Source organism: Gopherus evgoodei, chromosome 6 (genome assembly GCF_007399415.2).
Source record: "Gopherus evgoodei ecotype Sinaloan lineage chromosome 6, rGopEvg1_v1.p, whole genome shotgun sequence".
In the NCBI taxonomy this organism is placed as follows: domain Eukaryota; kingdom Metazoa; phylum Chordata; order Testudines; family Testudinidae; genus Gopherus; species Gopherus evgoodei.
In genome coordinates, this window is record NC_044327.1 from 19202268 (window position 1) to 19218521 (window position 16254).

The 16254-nt window shown below is 41.7% G+C and overlaps 1 long non-coding RNA gene across 2 annotated transcripts in view; it reads right to left on the reverse strand.

Moving 5' to 3' along the window:
* The window catches only part of LOC115653949, a 31689-nt gene extending 18350 nt beyond the window's left edge, over positions 1–13339 (reverse strand). Inside the window, exons 1-2 of one of the 2 annotated variants that reach the window (XR_004001046.1) lie at positions 13270–13339; positions 10306–10381 (exon numbers count right to left, since the gene is read on the reverse strand). This is a non-coding gene — a long non-coding RNA (uncharacterized LOC115653949). Of the gene's footprint in view, positions 1–10284; positions 10382–13269 lie in introns of both variants that reach the window. The other variant, XR_004001047.1, reaches the window with a different exon arrangement.
* Positions 13340–16254: the final 2915 nt, after the last annotated feature.

Genomic DNA, 16254 nt, shown 5'->3' on the forward strand with positions numbered 1-16254 from the left:
TTGTATTATGGATCTAAAGCAAAGAAAATCTTTCTCCCTCACTCTCCATATACCCTTGCCCTTCAAGGTCAAGTATTCTCTGCCAACTTCTCGAAACACACAGAAAGTATATTGGATTATCATGATCATGGATATGTTTTTATCTTTTATAGTAAGACTAAGGGGGTTCCAAACTTGTTTTTTTACTTTGAATAAGGGCTTGCCAGTTTGAAAAGACTGAGGCTGGCCTAAGGGAAACAGGCACCCAACTATCATAGAAAATGAATGAAATTTGTGTTTCTTCCTTCTTAAGTCTTCTTTGACTAGGAATGGCCATACTGGGTCAAACTAAAGTTTCATCTAGCCCGGTATCCTGTCTTCCAACAGTGGCCAATGCCAGGTGCCCCAGAGGGAAAGAACAGAACAGGTAATCATCAAATGATCCATTCCCAGCTTCTAGCAAACAGGCTAGGGATACCATTCCTGCCCATCCTAGCTAATAGCCATTGATGGACCTATCATCCATGATCTTATCTAGTTATTTTTTTTAACCCTGTTATTGGCTTTGACTTCACAACATCCTCTGACTAGGAGTTCCGCAAGTTGACTGTGCTTTGTGTGAAAAAATACTTCCTTCTGTTTGTTTTAAACCTGCTGCCTATTAACTTCATTTGGTGATCCCTAGTTCTTGTGTTTATGAGAAGGAGTAAATAACACTTCCTTATTTACTTTCTCCACACCAGTCATGATTGTATAGACCTCTATAATATCCCCCCTTAGTCGTCTCTTTTCCAAGCTGAAAAGAATCACCCTTATTAATCTCTCCTCATATGGCAGCTGTTCAAACCCCTAATCAAGTTTGTTGTCCTTTTCTGAACCTTTTCCAATTCCTTTTTTTTTTAAATGGGACAACCACATCTGCATGCAGTATTCAAGATGTGGGTATACCATTGATTTTTATGGAGGTAATATAATATTTTATATCTCTTTCTTAATGATTCCCAACATTCTGTTTGCTTTTTTGACTGCCGCTGCACATTGAGTGGATGTTTTCAGAGAACTATCCACAATGACTCCAAGATCTTTCTTGAGTGGTTTTAGCTAATTTAGACCCCATCATTTTATATGTATAGTTGGGATTATGTTTTCCAGTGTGCATTCCTTTGCATTTATCAACATTAAATTTCATCTGCCATTTTGTTGCCCAGTCACCCTGTTTTGTGAGATCATTTTGTAGCCCTTCGCAGTCTGCCTGGGACTTAACTTCTAGAGTAGTTTTGTATCATTTGCAGATATTGGCACCTCACTGTTTACTCCTTTTTCCAGATCATTTATGAATATGTTGAATAGAACTGGTCCCAGTACAAACCACTGGGGGACACCACTATTTAGCTCTCTCCATTCTGAAAACATTTACTCCTACCCTTTGTTTCCTAGCTTTTAACCACTTACCAATCCATGAGAGGACCTTCCCTCTTATCCCATGACAGCTCACTTTGCTCAAGAGCCTTTGGTGAGGAACCTTGGGTCAAAGGCTTTCTGAAAATCTAAGAACACTAGATCCACTGGATCTCCCTTGTCCACGTGCTTGTTGACCCCCTCAAAGAATACTAGAAGATTGGTGAGGCATGATTTCCCTTTACAAAAACCATGTTGACTCTCTTCCCCAACAATTTATGTTCATCTGTGTACTTAACAGTTTTGTTCTTTACTATAATTTCAACCAGTTTGACTGGTACTGAAGTCAGGCTTACCATCCTGTAATTGCTAGGATCACTTCTGGAGCCCTTTTTGAAAACTGGCATCACATTAGCTATCCTCTAGTCATTTGGTAACCATAACCTATATCTTTGCTGTAAACAGTACTGTGCAGACTAAACCATGACATAACATGTTTCCCTCGATGTATTGGGTAGATGAACCCTGCATTAGACAAGTAGGTGTTAAAGAGCAGCAATAGGCTCTTATAGCCCATCCTACCAAATGGATGAAGCACACCAGAATTGGAAGAGCAGTCTTAAAAGGGAGAAGCCCTGGGTGGGAGGGAGAAAGGGTGGACAGATCTGTAATTCTCAGCTCCAAGAGAGGGCCACAGTAAATGACCAAATTGCCTTATGCTGCCTGTGAATGCAGACCAGTACTATAGACAGCTTGTGGGACAGAGGGTCAGGTGCCACTCTGTTGCTTTAGTTTTCTTTCCAGTGTTATTTTGGGAACTGGAACCAGGGGCTTAACCCCTGAAAACTTCTTGAAGAGAAGGAGGGCTGATGTAAGAAGTATCAGGACCCATGGTCCACAGGGTTCTTCGGAGATTGGTAATCACAACCTGCCACCCAGTGACTTGCTAACAACCACTAGAGTGGAAGCTGAATGCCAATAGAGGACTCCAATCCTGGATCATGATTGGTCCCCAGCCTCCATTTAACCCAAGCACAGGAACAGGAAGCTGTCCATGCAACTGGGTGCTCCCTGCTCAAGACTGCAATATCTGCTGCTGATCTCTGGCAACCTGACTCTACCTGATTCCTGGTTTGCCATCTGGGCTGTCTTAGACTCTGATCTGCTGGTATCTGATCCGACCCAATGCCCGACTCTTGCTCTGACCGCTAGGTCAGACTGCCCTCATCCAGGTCATGATGGGAAGTAGTTGAGGGAAGAAACAAGACATTGGACAAGACAGATTTTACCTGTTTGTTTACAGGTTCCTGGGCTGGAACCCATGGTAGGGAGAGGGACTGGGTACCGCTACAGCCTCACCAAAGTGACAAGCATGAAGACACACAATGGACTGGAAGGACTATTGGGCCTGGATGTGGGCCACTGAAATGATGGAGGTCAGAGATTTGGGAATTAAAGACTGCTTCCCCCAGAAAGAGGGGAGACTCAAAGTGACCTGGCCAGGGGGCTGAATCACAGGACAAAAGGGACCATTGGCACACCTGAATGGCTCGTTGGCTGGGCTATGGAGAGGGAAAGCCCTTGCAATTCCACACCTAGCCACAAGAGACACGTCAGATGTTGAGTCACTCTTTTTCATGTTTAGTGACAAAGAGCTGTCCAGGAAACTGATACCTTCTTGAAAACATGCAGTTGTGGGAGGGGGAAAACATTTACAAAGAAAAACATCTCAAAACAAAACTGAATATAGCTTTTTGTTAACTGGGAGCCTTTCCTTCCTGTCTATCTTTTAAATCTTGTGGAAGAAAATCCAGATGTCAAGGATGTGTTAGCTTGGAAGTACAACCGCTCACTGGTATGTGTGAATACAAGGAAATTGCCTTCCTCTGAGTTACCTGAGCTGCTAATTACCTGCCAAAAATGTGGCAGATTAAAAAAAAAAAAAGGAAACAAAGTGCTATGGAAAGCAACTTTTTCTTTGTCAAATAGTCTTTTAGGATGTTTTTACTTGTATTCTAAATTGTCATTGCCAAGGAGTTCAGGAGAAAAAAAAATTAGAAAGCAATTGGGAAATTATTATTTTTTTAATAGTGTTGCATTCTGATATTGGTCTACATTCAAATGTCGTATTACTTCAATTATATGCCAGTATAGTACAAATAATACAACCCATACCAGCCAATCTGAAGTTAGTTTTCCTGGGGGGAAAGGAATAAGCTATACTGGTGCAATTTCTTTTATACTGGTATAGCTGCATCCACAGAAGAAGTCATACTGGTGTTTAATTCTGGTTTTAAAATAAATAAAAATCACATCCCTAACTGAAACAGTTATACTACTATATAATCAGTGTAGACCAAGCCTGGGATTTTTTACATTTGAATCCTTCCAGATAGTACCTTTAATTTTGATACAGTATCAACTCACTATCAGGAATAAATAACCCACACATTCTGCTACTCTTCTGAAGGTCTTAAATGATTTATTATTTAATCTGGTCTAGAAAATAAAGTGTTGTTATAAGCTATCATCTCTGTGTGGAAAAGGAAACCGGCAATAGTTATCCCTAATATTTTTCTCATTCTTTAATAAAGTGGCACTAGGACTCAAAAGGCTGGTTTTGCAGTTTGGGGGAAACACATTTCCTACTTCTCTCAGCAGCCTGATTAAACGGGCTGTGTGTGTGTATGTGTGTGTAAGTAAAATAGTTGGGGTATAGGGGGATGGAATCCACTCAGCCAACAAGTAGCCCCTGTGTGGTTAGTTCCCTAGCTCAAAGGCTGGACTGAAGTATACAAGCCCAAGTCCCATAACTGTTATCTGTGGCCATTGGGTGTGCCATCAGACTTCTTGTACATGGCCTCGTGTTTCCCCTGACCTACCCTCAAGCCACCTCCCATGCCAACCTAATCACAGCTGGTATCTGGCTGTCTCCCCTGTACATGTGGGATGTGGAGTCATTGTTCCATCCTAACATGCCCCCATCCCAATACAATAGGTGTCCCCCTCCTAAAAGCAAAAGCACGTGTTAAAGGCCCTACGTGGTCACAGTGAGAATGGTGCAGCTGAGGTGTAAGCAGTGGGATATATGAGAGAATAAACATAGGGTGGTCTGGCCCAAGATAATAGAAAGTGCTTAGCATCTCAAGAATGTACTACAAAACCAAGCCATGTAAATCAACCTGAATCTTTTCCGGTTGTCATGGAAAAAAAATTGTTTGTAGCAAGTAGGAGGTTAGTGGCTAGAAACAAGTGATGATTTTTAAAAACTGCAGCTATTGACCTGAATTGCCCCCTTCCAGAGTAAACTACCAGGGAGGGAGGGAGGAAATCTGTGGTACCCCCAAGTGTGATGGGGTGTATCTGGCCTTTGCAGCTCCCTACAAGAGGCTATGTGGTCCTATTACACCATGCCACAGAGAAAGTGGGTCCTCCAGGCCTGCAGAGGCCTCACAAAAGCAGCCAACCAGAGCCCATCAGGCTCAGATAAAGGATCTGCAGGAACTTAGCAGGTCAGTTCCTTCCTTGCTCTTCAGGTCCCAACAAGGGTGCTCCGCTCTGGCCACAATAGCTCAAGGGATCATCTGAATTTGCTCCTGGCTGCATTTGCTTATGCAGGGTTGGCAGGGAGAGAGAGGGCCTAAGAACCTCAACCCTGAGCTAAGGGTGAAGCTAAAACAGGCCAGGTAGGAACAGGACTAGGGAAGATAGAGTAAATAACTTAAATCGAGCAGTGTGTAGCTGTCAGTTATAGGATCCTTGGGTTGGAACCTAGAATAGTGAGCAAGCTTGGCCGCAGTGGCATAAACCCCATGAGGGGGCAGGGCTTATTTTGAGAACCTGAACAAACTTCTAGATTTAAAGAGGCCAGAGCAGAAGACCTTAGGCAAGGCAGTGGGATGGTTCATTTACTGGATTCTTTCCTATCCCAGAAGGGATTCTGTTGGACTTTGTGACTCGGCCAGAGAGTCAAGGTCAGATGGCAGCTTGCAGGAGGCAACAGAGGTTATAAAAGGATTGCAGCTCCACACCTAGCCACTTGGAGGTTCTCAAGAAGTGAGGTCCCCCCCATTACACCATGTCATTCCCATGTTGAATCCCTTCACTTGCTTCTGTTCTCTTACACCATCAAATTGAAGGTTTGTCCTCACCTTGTCCATATGCTCACCCCAATATGTATCTATATTCTCAGTTTATCCTGTACCCCTTTTCATTGTCTACACTCAGACCTATCATAGCAGATTACTCCTCCCTCTCTGGGTTTCCACTGTGTTCTGTCTTACCTTTTCAACCTCTAATTTATGGTCGCTGATTCTCCATTTAGTGAGTCTGCCTTATCTGTGCAATCTGCACATTGTTAGCACCTGGAACCATTTTTCTTGGTTTTGATTTGATCTTCCCATAGTTGTACATATTGATAATACTCTAATGACTTGATCATCATTTGGTTTTAGGTGTGATTGTCTGATTGATCCAGTGGTCAGGAGGTTAGTGATATTAGAGAGAAGTGGATTATATTTTTGATTGTCTTGTGGTGAAGAGAGTATATGTTGCCTTCCTGGAGATGGCTCCAGGAAGTTTAATATTATCCCTTCTGTTATAACATTGGATACATAATTCTTAGTTTGTCTTCTTCCTATCACATATAAAGACATCAAATAATGTTTATGGCCTTAGAATATGCTCACAATTAACAGCTTCTGCAGTTGTCAGAGGCCCCAGTTTCACATTGGTGTCTAATCACCTGCAAAAGCTGTTAATTGCTTCATATATTCTGATACCACAAACATCATTTCTCCTCTGAATGTTTTTACCTCCTGGATGGCTCTTGGGAACCTGAGAAACTTTGACAGATGGCTGTAGAAATAGAATTCCTTTTCAAAACTCAGATTTTTTTAAACTCTGAAAATATGTCAAAAGGGCTCCCACTAATGGAAGGAAGGAATCAAAAGTGTTAAAAAGGGGATCCACGAAATAGGACTGAGAATCTGCAATTAAAGCTGTAGTGTAGATGAGAGAATTATGTTTAAAAGATGTCCAATATTATAATCTTTGAAAGAGGATGCCCAAACAAGACCAACAAAACAGGCTAATAACCTAGATGGCATGAGAATTACTTTAGAAGTACATGTAATAACATATTGTACCATTCCTACCCCTATCTTCTCTGCTCTGGACACAGGTGCTGGTAGATATCCTAAGTCTGCAATCATTCAGTTATTTCTCTTTATGTGGCATGTGCCTTTTCCCTTCCCTCTGCCCCAAACAAACACACTTTGCTTATGTGGTTCTGGCAGTTTCTGACAGGCTAACCAAATTACATCTGAGGAGTTTTGTGAGCATTTATACCAAAGGATATTAGCCAAGGGAATGGGTACAGACCAATGGGCCGAAATGGAACTAGGGGCCTTAAGCAAATGGAACAGCAAAAGAGTGTGTGGGGGAAGATAGCACAATTCTGTCCCCCACCTACAGAGGTGCCCAAAACCACTATCCTCCAAATCCTTTACCTGAGCTCTCTAATCCCCCGGAGGTGCACGTAGAGCTGAGATGCACTAGCCTGGTGGGGTGTAATGCTTGGTGGCTGCTCAATCTGGACCTCTGGCCTAGCAGGTGCTGCTCCTCAGATACTTGGCCTTCATCTGCCCTCAGGACACATGGAAGCCTCAGTCCAAAGTGCTCACCAGTAGTCCCAGTCTAGCAGTGTCCGCCACAGTCCTGTTCTCCAGGCGCTCTCACACCCACATCCAGAGTAACAGTCCTTCCTTTCTACTGAGTCCCCACCCACCACTCCTACCAAGATCCATCCCTTGATCCTCGTTCTGCCCACCAGTCTGGAAGCCTCTGGCATCTTGCCCCTCTAAGCCATTGATTCTCCAAGACTTGGCTGCTTGATGTAGGTGCCATCTGCTGGCTTATGACAATAGCTTGAACAAGTTTAGAAAGAAGCTTACTTATAAATCAGAAAAAGCACAACTCAACAATGCAACACAGATCACTATCCTGATTACTTTTTCAATGGTGAGAATATTATCTAGCATAATGTTTGCAGTTTACAGCTGTTCCCCTATCTTCCTCCCAAACAAAGTGCACATGGTATTCTGAAAGATCTGCTAAATTTTATAATTTCAAGACTAAAAATACTGAGTCACTACCAGTGATAAGTTACAAAGTTCAGTTCTTTTCAAAGAATCGGTCACAGTTATGATTTCCAGTTTTTCTATGAGCTCTGTAATAGCTGTATTCACATTGTTTCTCTAGGAACATATTTTCTAGGAAAAAAATCAAATTGTTGGCAAATTGAAGCTAAGTAGGCTTATGCTTGTTCAGATTCTTGCTGTTATTTATAACACACAACAAACACAGCAAAGTAAAGATTTGGCAACAGTAGTATAGACCTATTTATTAATTGCGAGGATATATGGCTAATACTTTTGTAGCTGGTAGTAGGTGATGTTTGTGATTCAACATCCCTTTTCTGATCAGTAACAATCTGTACTGATTTACACCATACCCAGTTCTATGGAAGTCAGCAGTTTTGCAGAAAATGTAAGTGAGTGCAGAACAGTGCTCTGAGAGGCCTGATTCTAATCTTATTTACACCCAGAGGCGTAGCGAGCGCCCTCTGTACCCTCCGACCGAAAGGGGCCCCGCAAGGAAGGGGGCCCCTAAAAGTGGCAAAAAAAAATGTAAGGTATAACTAGGTAAGTGACATTTATTGACGCTATTGCACAATCCATGTCGGTTTTACTGACAAAACCATGAAGTCATTATGATACATCATCATGCTATTGGCTACATCCGTTGTCTGTCGGTCAGTTTCGAATTTTAGTTGGACCCATTCAAAGAATGTGTATTTGCGTTCATAATGGCGGTCGGCGGATAAATATTATTAATTTAGTTGTTTAGTTTTTTATCGTTTCTGCATTGTAAGGGGCCCCGGACATATGTTCAGAGGGGGCCACGTTCTTTGTTGCTACGGCCCTGTTTACACCAGAGTGACTTCCTTTTTACACAGCTTCAATTCCACTGACTTCAAAAGAATGTGAGATGAGAATTAGTCTCATGCCAATTAATTTCCTGATAATGTGTCAGAAGTATAAAATAAAAAGGCTGAAAGTGTTAAACAGCAGAAATATGTTTTACAAAAACACATGCGCACACACACCCACACCCCAGCAGAATTACAAAGTGTTATGTTTTGTAGCAAGATGAGTTAAATTAGCGTGACAAGGCTGTTTTCAAGCTTGGGTGCCAGTTATGCATTTCAGGCACCTAAAACCTTTAAGTGCCTCAGACTAGTTCTTTGATGTCTAAATTTTGGGGTGATTTAAAAAATTCCAAATAAACATTTGCCTGTTGGAAAAGTTTCACAGAATTTTTTTTCTGTGGGAAAAGATTGATTTTTATTTATTTCTTTTTATTTGGGGGCAGAATTTTCATTTGGGAAAACCTAAAAGAGATGCTTATCAGTAAATTAATCTGTCTGCCTGAAAGACCAGGCTTCTTCATGGGAGTTGGAGTTCCAGGTCTCTCATGCCCATATTCTCTCCAATGGGCTTGCTCCCTGAATGGACTACATGCCTCATGATGCATGGTAGTTTGGCGTCTAATGGGACTCCCATGGTATATTGCAACAGCTCGGATCTACGAATTATGGATTTAGGCACCCAAGTTTTGAAAATTGTGCCCACAGCTTTGTGGCCTGAATCTGGAAAATCTGAAGTAGGTGAGTAACTTGGCTCAGATGAGCAGCTCCATTGCCATCTAAGAGACTGCTAACGTGAGTAAAGTTTTTCAAGTTCTCATATCTTTTCAGGATTCCTCCTTAATCCGGCAGTTCTCCATTACAATTCTGGTATCTATCTAGATATTGAGTGTAAAACAATGTTTTGTTTACACAAACTTTCCCCTCTATTGTGTTTTGCAGTGCAGCCAAGGGCCTGATCCTGCTGTCCTCACTCAGGATCCCTACTAACTTCAAAGTTATGCCTAAGTGAAGACTTAATGATAAATCCCCTTTATGTATCCTACAGTTATTTAAATACACACCACTAGAGACCTGCCTAACGAGATTGCTCAAGTGTGTATCTGATTCACGTTTAGTCCCTTAAAAACTGCATACATATAAAATTCTGCAAACTCATAGCTTACTTTATAAAGACCATGGGTAAGATTTACAGAAGTACTGGGCACCTAAAACTGCAAGTAAAGTAAATGAAAGCGATGGAGGCCCAATACATCAGGCCTACAGTTCTTAATTTAATCAGCTAATAAATCACATAGGGAAAATAATATCTTTTTGACTCTTCCCCCTTTCCCCTCTAATGCTATGAAATTCTGAGTCAGATATTTCTTATTCTGCTTAAAACGTAAGAGGTTCTTGAAGTTGTTTTTATGCTACTCAGTCTGCTGCCTGAAGACTCAAACAATGAATAGATCATCTCTCAAGAGGCTTATCTGGGAAAGTGATTTTTTTTAACAGTGTATGTTTACTTGGTATATAGTGAATTTTCCTGTGCTACATGTGAGATTTTAATTTCCCCTCTTGAGATTTTTCCTGAGCAATGTCTATGGGGGAGAGTGAGGAGACTCTTGATATTACTGGAAGTGCTTGTGCCTGTTGTTAATCAGTTGCTCATCATTTCTGCAGCAAAGATTCTATGAGAGTCTGATAGGAAGAGAACTCTTATCAAATTCCCTTTGTCCATGACAGTAGCAATGATTTTGTTCATAAATGGAATGAAAGGAATAACAGAGAGGCAGATTTAAATAAAAAAAAAAAAAGCATATTTTGCATGAAGGGTTAATGCAATTGTTACTTAGGAAGAAAATGCCCTTATTTGATCAATAATATACATGACTAAAGGTAGCTATGAGGGAGCCATAGTGTAGCTATTCCAATACCGTGGTCCATGGATCACTCACTGGTAGTTCAGGGAGAGTTGCCATGTCACATGGTGCTGTCAGCTCCTCTTTGCTCTGGCGGCATCCAGGTTCTTCACTGCAAAATTTTAAATGGGACAATGAGTGGACCAAAATATTTAAACTTGGGTGCCTAAAGTTGGCACCTAAATCCAGACTTAGGCACCTAAATAACTGTGCTGATATTCACAAGGGTGAATGTAGGCACTGAGGTTTGAAAATTCCTAATAGTACATCTTTGAAAATAAGTTGTTACAGAAATGTGTGATTGACAGGAACATGGCCCACAAAACTCTCCTAGACATTTGGTTTGCAGCATGTACAAATCTGAGCACATCTTCCCAAGAATATATCTGTATAAACTTGAATTATATATGAGAGCAAATTGAGATCCATGTCATTCCATTATGGATGCTTCAAAGTGATGGGAGCTGGAATGGTGGTGGTGAAGGGCCTGAGTGGAAGACCAACACAACCTGTCAAAAGAGGGATGGAGCTAGAGGTATCTGCCAGTGGAAGTGAGGAAGAATGGGAAGCAAACACAATTATTGAGAATAACTTTTTATCAAACAAACCTCACTTCATTTTTTGCTGAAAATTACAGGTTTAGTTGATATAAGCTGATTTTAATATACTTATGGCTCGTCTACACTTACGGCACTGTGACACTCGGTGAAGATGTCACCTATGCTGACAGGAGAGTGTCTTTTATTGATGTAAGTACTCCACCTCTCTGAGAGGCTGTAGCTGTGTTCACAGGAGAAGCCAGTCAACATAGCACTGTTGACACTGGGAGTTTGGTTGGTATAACTATCATTCAGGGCTGTGCATTTTCCACACCTGAGGGATGCAGTTATACCAACATAAGTTGGTAGCATAGGTTAGGGCTTAGACTTTCGTAAGGCATTTGACTTAGTGCTGCATGATATCTTGATTTTTTTTAAAATGGCACCATATAATATTAATAGAGCAGATCGTAAATGGATTAAGAACTATTTACTGACAGATCTCTCTCAAAAAGTAGTTGTCAATGGGGAGTCCTCATTGATAGGGGATGTTTCTAGCGAGGTTCTGCAGGGATCAGTACTAGGCCTGATGCTATTCGATATTTTCATCAGGTGTCTGGCAATAAATATGAAATAAGTGCTTATAATTTGCAGATGACACTAAGATTGACAGAGTGGTAAATAATGATGACAGGGTAGTCATGAGTATATGTTGGCTAGAAAAATAACCCAATGCAGTTCTTGGATATATTAAAAGATCGGCAGTGAATAGAAGTAAGGAGGTGACTTTAACTCTGTATATCCCATTGGTGAGACTGATATTAAAATATTGCAGCCAGTTCTGGTGTCCGGATTTTAAAATACGTTGACAAATTGGAGAAATTGCAGAGAAAAGGTGCACAAATTATTTGAGGGCTGGAGAAAATGGCTTACAGTGCACGCTTAGAGCTCAATCTGCTCAGTTTATCAAAAAACAAGATTGAGAGGTTATTTGATTACAGTGTGCAAGTACTTTCATGGGGAGAAAATACCAGGTACTCTAAAGAGTTCTTTAATCTATCAGAGAAAGGTATAATAAGAAGCACTGGCTAAAAGGTAAAACCAGACTAATTCAAATAAAAAGTAAGGTACAATTTAATAACGTAATGCAAGTGAAACTGGGTGAGATTCTCTGACTTGTGTTTATATTGGAAGTTAGACTAGGTGGTGATATGGTTCCTTTTGGATTTAAGATCTGACTCTATGGGAGCCACATTCGGGAGTAAGGAAAAAAGGCAGTATAAAATGGGGGTTTAAGTTTCAGATAAAAACAAATGGTTAATCTTAAATTTAGGATACATGTTTGAACTCAACTGAGTTCTGCCAAACCCTTAGAGAACTTCACCTACCACTAGATGAAATTGAGAACTGGATTGCCCTAAGATGGTGTAATAAGCAATATAACCAAGATTTTCAAAAGCGACTAGTGGATTTGGGTGCCTCAGTTTTTTGGGTGCCCAACTTGAGACATAAAAAGCTTGATTTTTTTCAAAAAGTGAGCACTTCTGCCCTCTTAAAAAAAAATCAATCTTCTGAGATACGGGGCCAAAAATTTGGTTACTTTTGAAAATCAAAGTCTAAAATCTTATTGGGACTAAACAGGATTCTAAAAATCTCTTGGCACTTTGTTTCTTTGATCTTTGCATATGTTTTTGCAAAAGTTAGGGGCAAAGTTAGGTTTAGGTAGGCAGAATAAATCAGGTGTGATGAGAGGCCCTGTGATTAGTGTGTGTCCTCTCAGATGTTTCGCAGATTTGATCAAGGCTTTCATTTTTAATGTAAACTGAAGGGAAAAGCTCTTTTAATTGTATGTATTTTCTCTTCAGCATATGGATTTGACATCTGGTCTAAAATCAGTTAGTATACTTTAATAAGTGAGTAAAACTCAAGGGGAGACTTAGTGATTAAGGGATTATGTTTTTGTGGTGTTAATTAATTTGATTCTCAATATATCACCACTTCCTTGTATTTAGCATTCTTTTCTTATTGGCTGAGTATGTTTGTTAAAGAGATTTGCTAATAAAAAGATTATCTTCAAATCCATGCAAGCTTTTGCATTTGAGAATTGAGGGAGGTCTCTGATGGAGTGTGGATTAAAATCAGGGACAGAAATTCTCAAGCAGGGGGCTCATGTGAGAATGTTTAGCTTCTATGAGTTGCTAGATGATTTTTAAGCAGGTATCTGGAAATGCTTGAATTGATGGAGCAGAGTGATGATTCTGTTAATTATTCTTCAGAAGCTTTCCCAGTTACCCTTGGTGGAGTTTTGAGACCTGAAACTTGCATTGTGGGCTTAAACTCTAAGGATTCATTAGTGAATTTATTTCTGAAACAGAAGATGTATGAAAACCGAAATGAACAAAGATGATGTCTTTGAGGTTCAGGAAAACAAAACATCATGATTCATAGCAAAATCACTTACATAGGTCCAAATCCTGCAAAGAGATCTGAGTGGACAAACCCTTATACCTTGACTTCTCTACCTGAATAAAACAGGAAAAAGTACATTTAATACCATGAAGGTCCAATCTTGCTCACTTTGAAGTGAGTAGCAATACCTCCACTATGGACTGCTTTTTAAATTTGTTAGAGAGGGAGGCCCCCTTCAGCTGGTGTGGACTCACCTGCATAGAGGGCAAGGGATGAGATGCCAGCTGCCCTCCCTCTGGTTTTCTGCTGAGATAGACCAGCTTTAAGTCAATTTCATAGGAGTGCTGTTGAGAGGGGAGGCTGGGAGAATGTGATGAATTAGAGATGATTTTAACAAAGTTTGTTTTTCAGTTTCAGAAAATGCCAATTCTCTGAAACTGAAACTTTGTGTGGGAATGAATCAGTTTTGACAAAACTTTGGTTGGGGAGGACTTCTGAGCCAGGATGGGATTTCAGATCAAATCCTGAAAGAGAGAGACCCAGGCTGGGGCACTCACCTTGGAAGTGGGAGACCCAGCTTTAAGTCTTTGTTTAAGCTCTTTCAGAATGAAAACTTGATGCTGCATTTCCCAGGTGAGTGCCCTAACCGCTCAGTTATAGGATAGTCTGGGCTGAGGCTCTCTCTCTCTTGCTGAAGCTATTCCACTTGGTTTAAATAAATATTCATTGGGTCAGGGAGAGGGAGGGAGACTCTCTAGCTTGCTGGGTTAGGGCGCTCAGCTGGGACATGGAAGATGCAGTGACTTGAACTTGATTCTCCACATCCCAAATCAGTCTCCTGTTTGCCCAATTAATATGTAATTACTTATTAGGGTGACCAGACAACTAGTGTGAAGGATCAGGATGGGGGTAATAGGAGCCTATGTAAGGAAAAGACCTAAAAATTGGGACTGTCCCTATGGAATCAGGATATCTGGTCACTATTACTTATACAAAGTGGAACAGCTCCAACACAAAGGATTGTGAGAGAGATCAACTCAGTAGCCCTGTGGCTAGGGCATTCTACGGGGTGGGGGGAAACCCAGAGTCAAGTCCCTGTTTTCACTGGTTCAGAGCAAGGACTCTTGAATCTGGTCTCCCGCTTCACAGTTGAGTGCCCTATCTATTGTGCTTTTGGCAATTCTCGGATATGTGCATGCTCTCTCTCCTTGTGTTTTGTTGAGGGAGGGAGGGTTGTGGAAAAAATTGAAAGGTTATGGTCTCTTCCTCCATAGAGAACAAGAAAAATGTTTAAAATCTCAAAAATCTTCATATGACAGAAAAACCATTTCTTGCCAGCTCTAGAATTAATACATTGCCACTGGTCGTTTCTAATCCCACCCACTTCTCTGACAATCCCAGATCAGAGTGCAGGTTGCATCTGCTTTCCACTGCCACTCTCTTTCCCCTGGCTGGAGTTTCTGCTGCAGGGATCTCTGCTAGGGTATATAGCAATGTCATGGGGTAACTAACCACACTGGTGCCTCCTGCTGGGTGTTTTGGGAATTAGCTCAGTCCCAGCAGGTGTGACCTCAGGTGGTCATCGTGCTCCCGTCCTCGCCTCTGCCTGAAGACTTGTTACGGCTCGTTTCTCTCAGCATCTGCTTTGTGATACGGCCCTCTGGCCATGTCACCATCTGCTTTCCTGCCCTTTTGGGGGACTCCTCCACCAGGAGTCCAGCCACTCCTTGCAGCAGGTTGGCAGTCCCCAGCTGGGCCACTCCTTCAGCAGCTAGTGGCCCAGCTGGGGGCTGCCAACTCCAGGCCCTGGCCCAGGGAGCCTGCAAACAGCAGCTTCCTGCTGCCTCTTCCTTCCAGATCACTGTCTCTATTCCCTGGGCCACTTCCCCACAGCCTCAGTTCCTTCTGCTCCTGCCTCTGGCTCCAGCTCCTTTTCCCAGGGTCTCGAGCCTGTAAGTCCTGGCAGCCCATCAGGAGCTCTCTAGGAAGCCAGTCTTCTCCCTAGGGCTCCGTGCAGCAGATCCCCTCCATCTGGTCTGCAGCTTCCTTTTATAGGGGCCAGCTGTGCCCTGATTGGGTGGTCCAGCCATCACCCTAATTGTCTGCAGCCACTGCCCTAATTGGCTGTTTCCCCTGCAGCCACTCCTTTGGCTGCCTATGGCTCAGCCTTTCTAGGCTGGTTTTAACTTTCAGGGGAAGGCTCCACGTCACAATCAAGTTCTTCTAAATAATCACAGGGTTGAACTTAGGCCAGGACTTCAGTAAGAGCACGATCAGTTCAGAGTAGATGGAGGATTTGTACCAGAAAAGAGATCCCAAAAACAATTACAAAATTCTGGTAGAGCCCCTTCAAAGTAGCCGAGCCCCTGAATGTCTAGGGTGAAATAAGAGGGAGAAGATGTCCCTACCAAAGGCTAACGTGATAGAAGAACAAGATAATGAAAGACAAAGCCCCAGAAAGAGAATCTGTATAAAACCAACTCACTTGGAAAGCTTTGTTCAAACTCAACAGCAGTAGTGAATGGCAAAATATACTAGTACCGTAGAAGCCATTAAACATCAACATTTGGCGATGATGATTTGGAAAGTAGCCCTAGCAGAAATGCATTAACCGAGGGGAAGTAGGCAAAGCAGTCAAAGGTGCCTGATACATTGCAGAGCCATGTGAAACTATATTTATTATAGATGTCACTACCCCCCCACCCACACACACAGAGTGTGTGTATATGTGCATCTGTTTCTGTCTGTTATATTACCAACATGATATGTGGTGCAAACCAAATCTGTAGTCAAGATGATCATCAAACAAATGCCTATCTTTCTTTCCGGGGCTTATTTCTCTGTAGTACAGTAACTAAATGCCTTCAACCTCAGCTACTTAGCAGTTTATAATCTCTGGAGAAAATACTGGAGACTTCCTTCTGCCTGGGTCCATAATTCTTACATTCACATAATAGCTTTCATTCTGAACTGTCCCAAAGTGTTTCACAAACTTAGCAAAACAATGTAAAACTATATATGGAAATGACTATCGCAA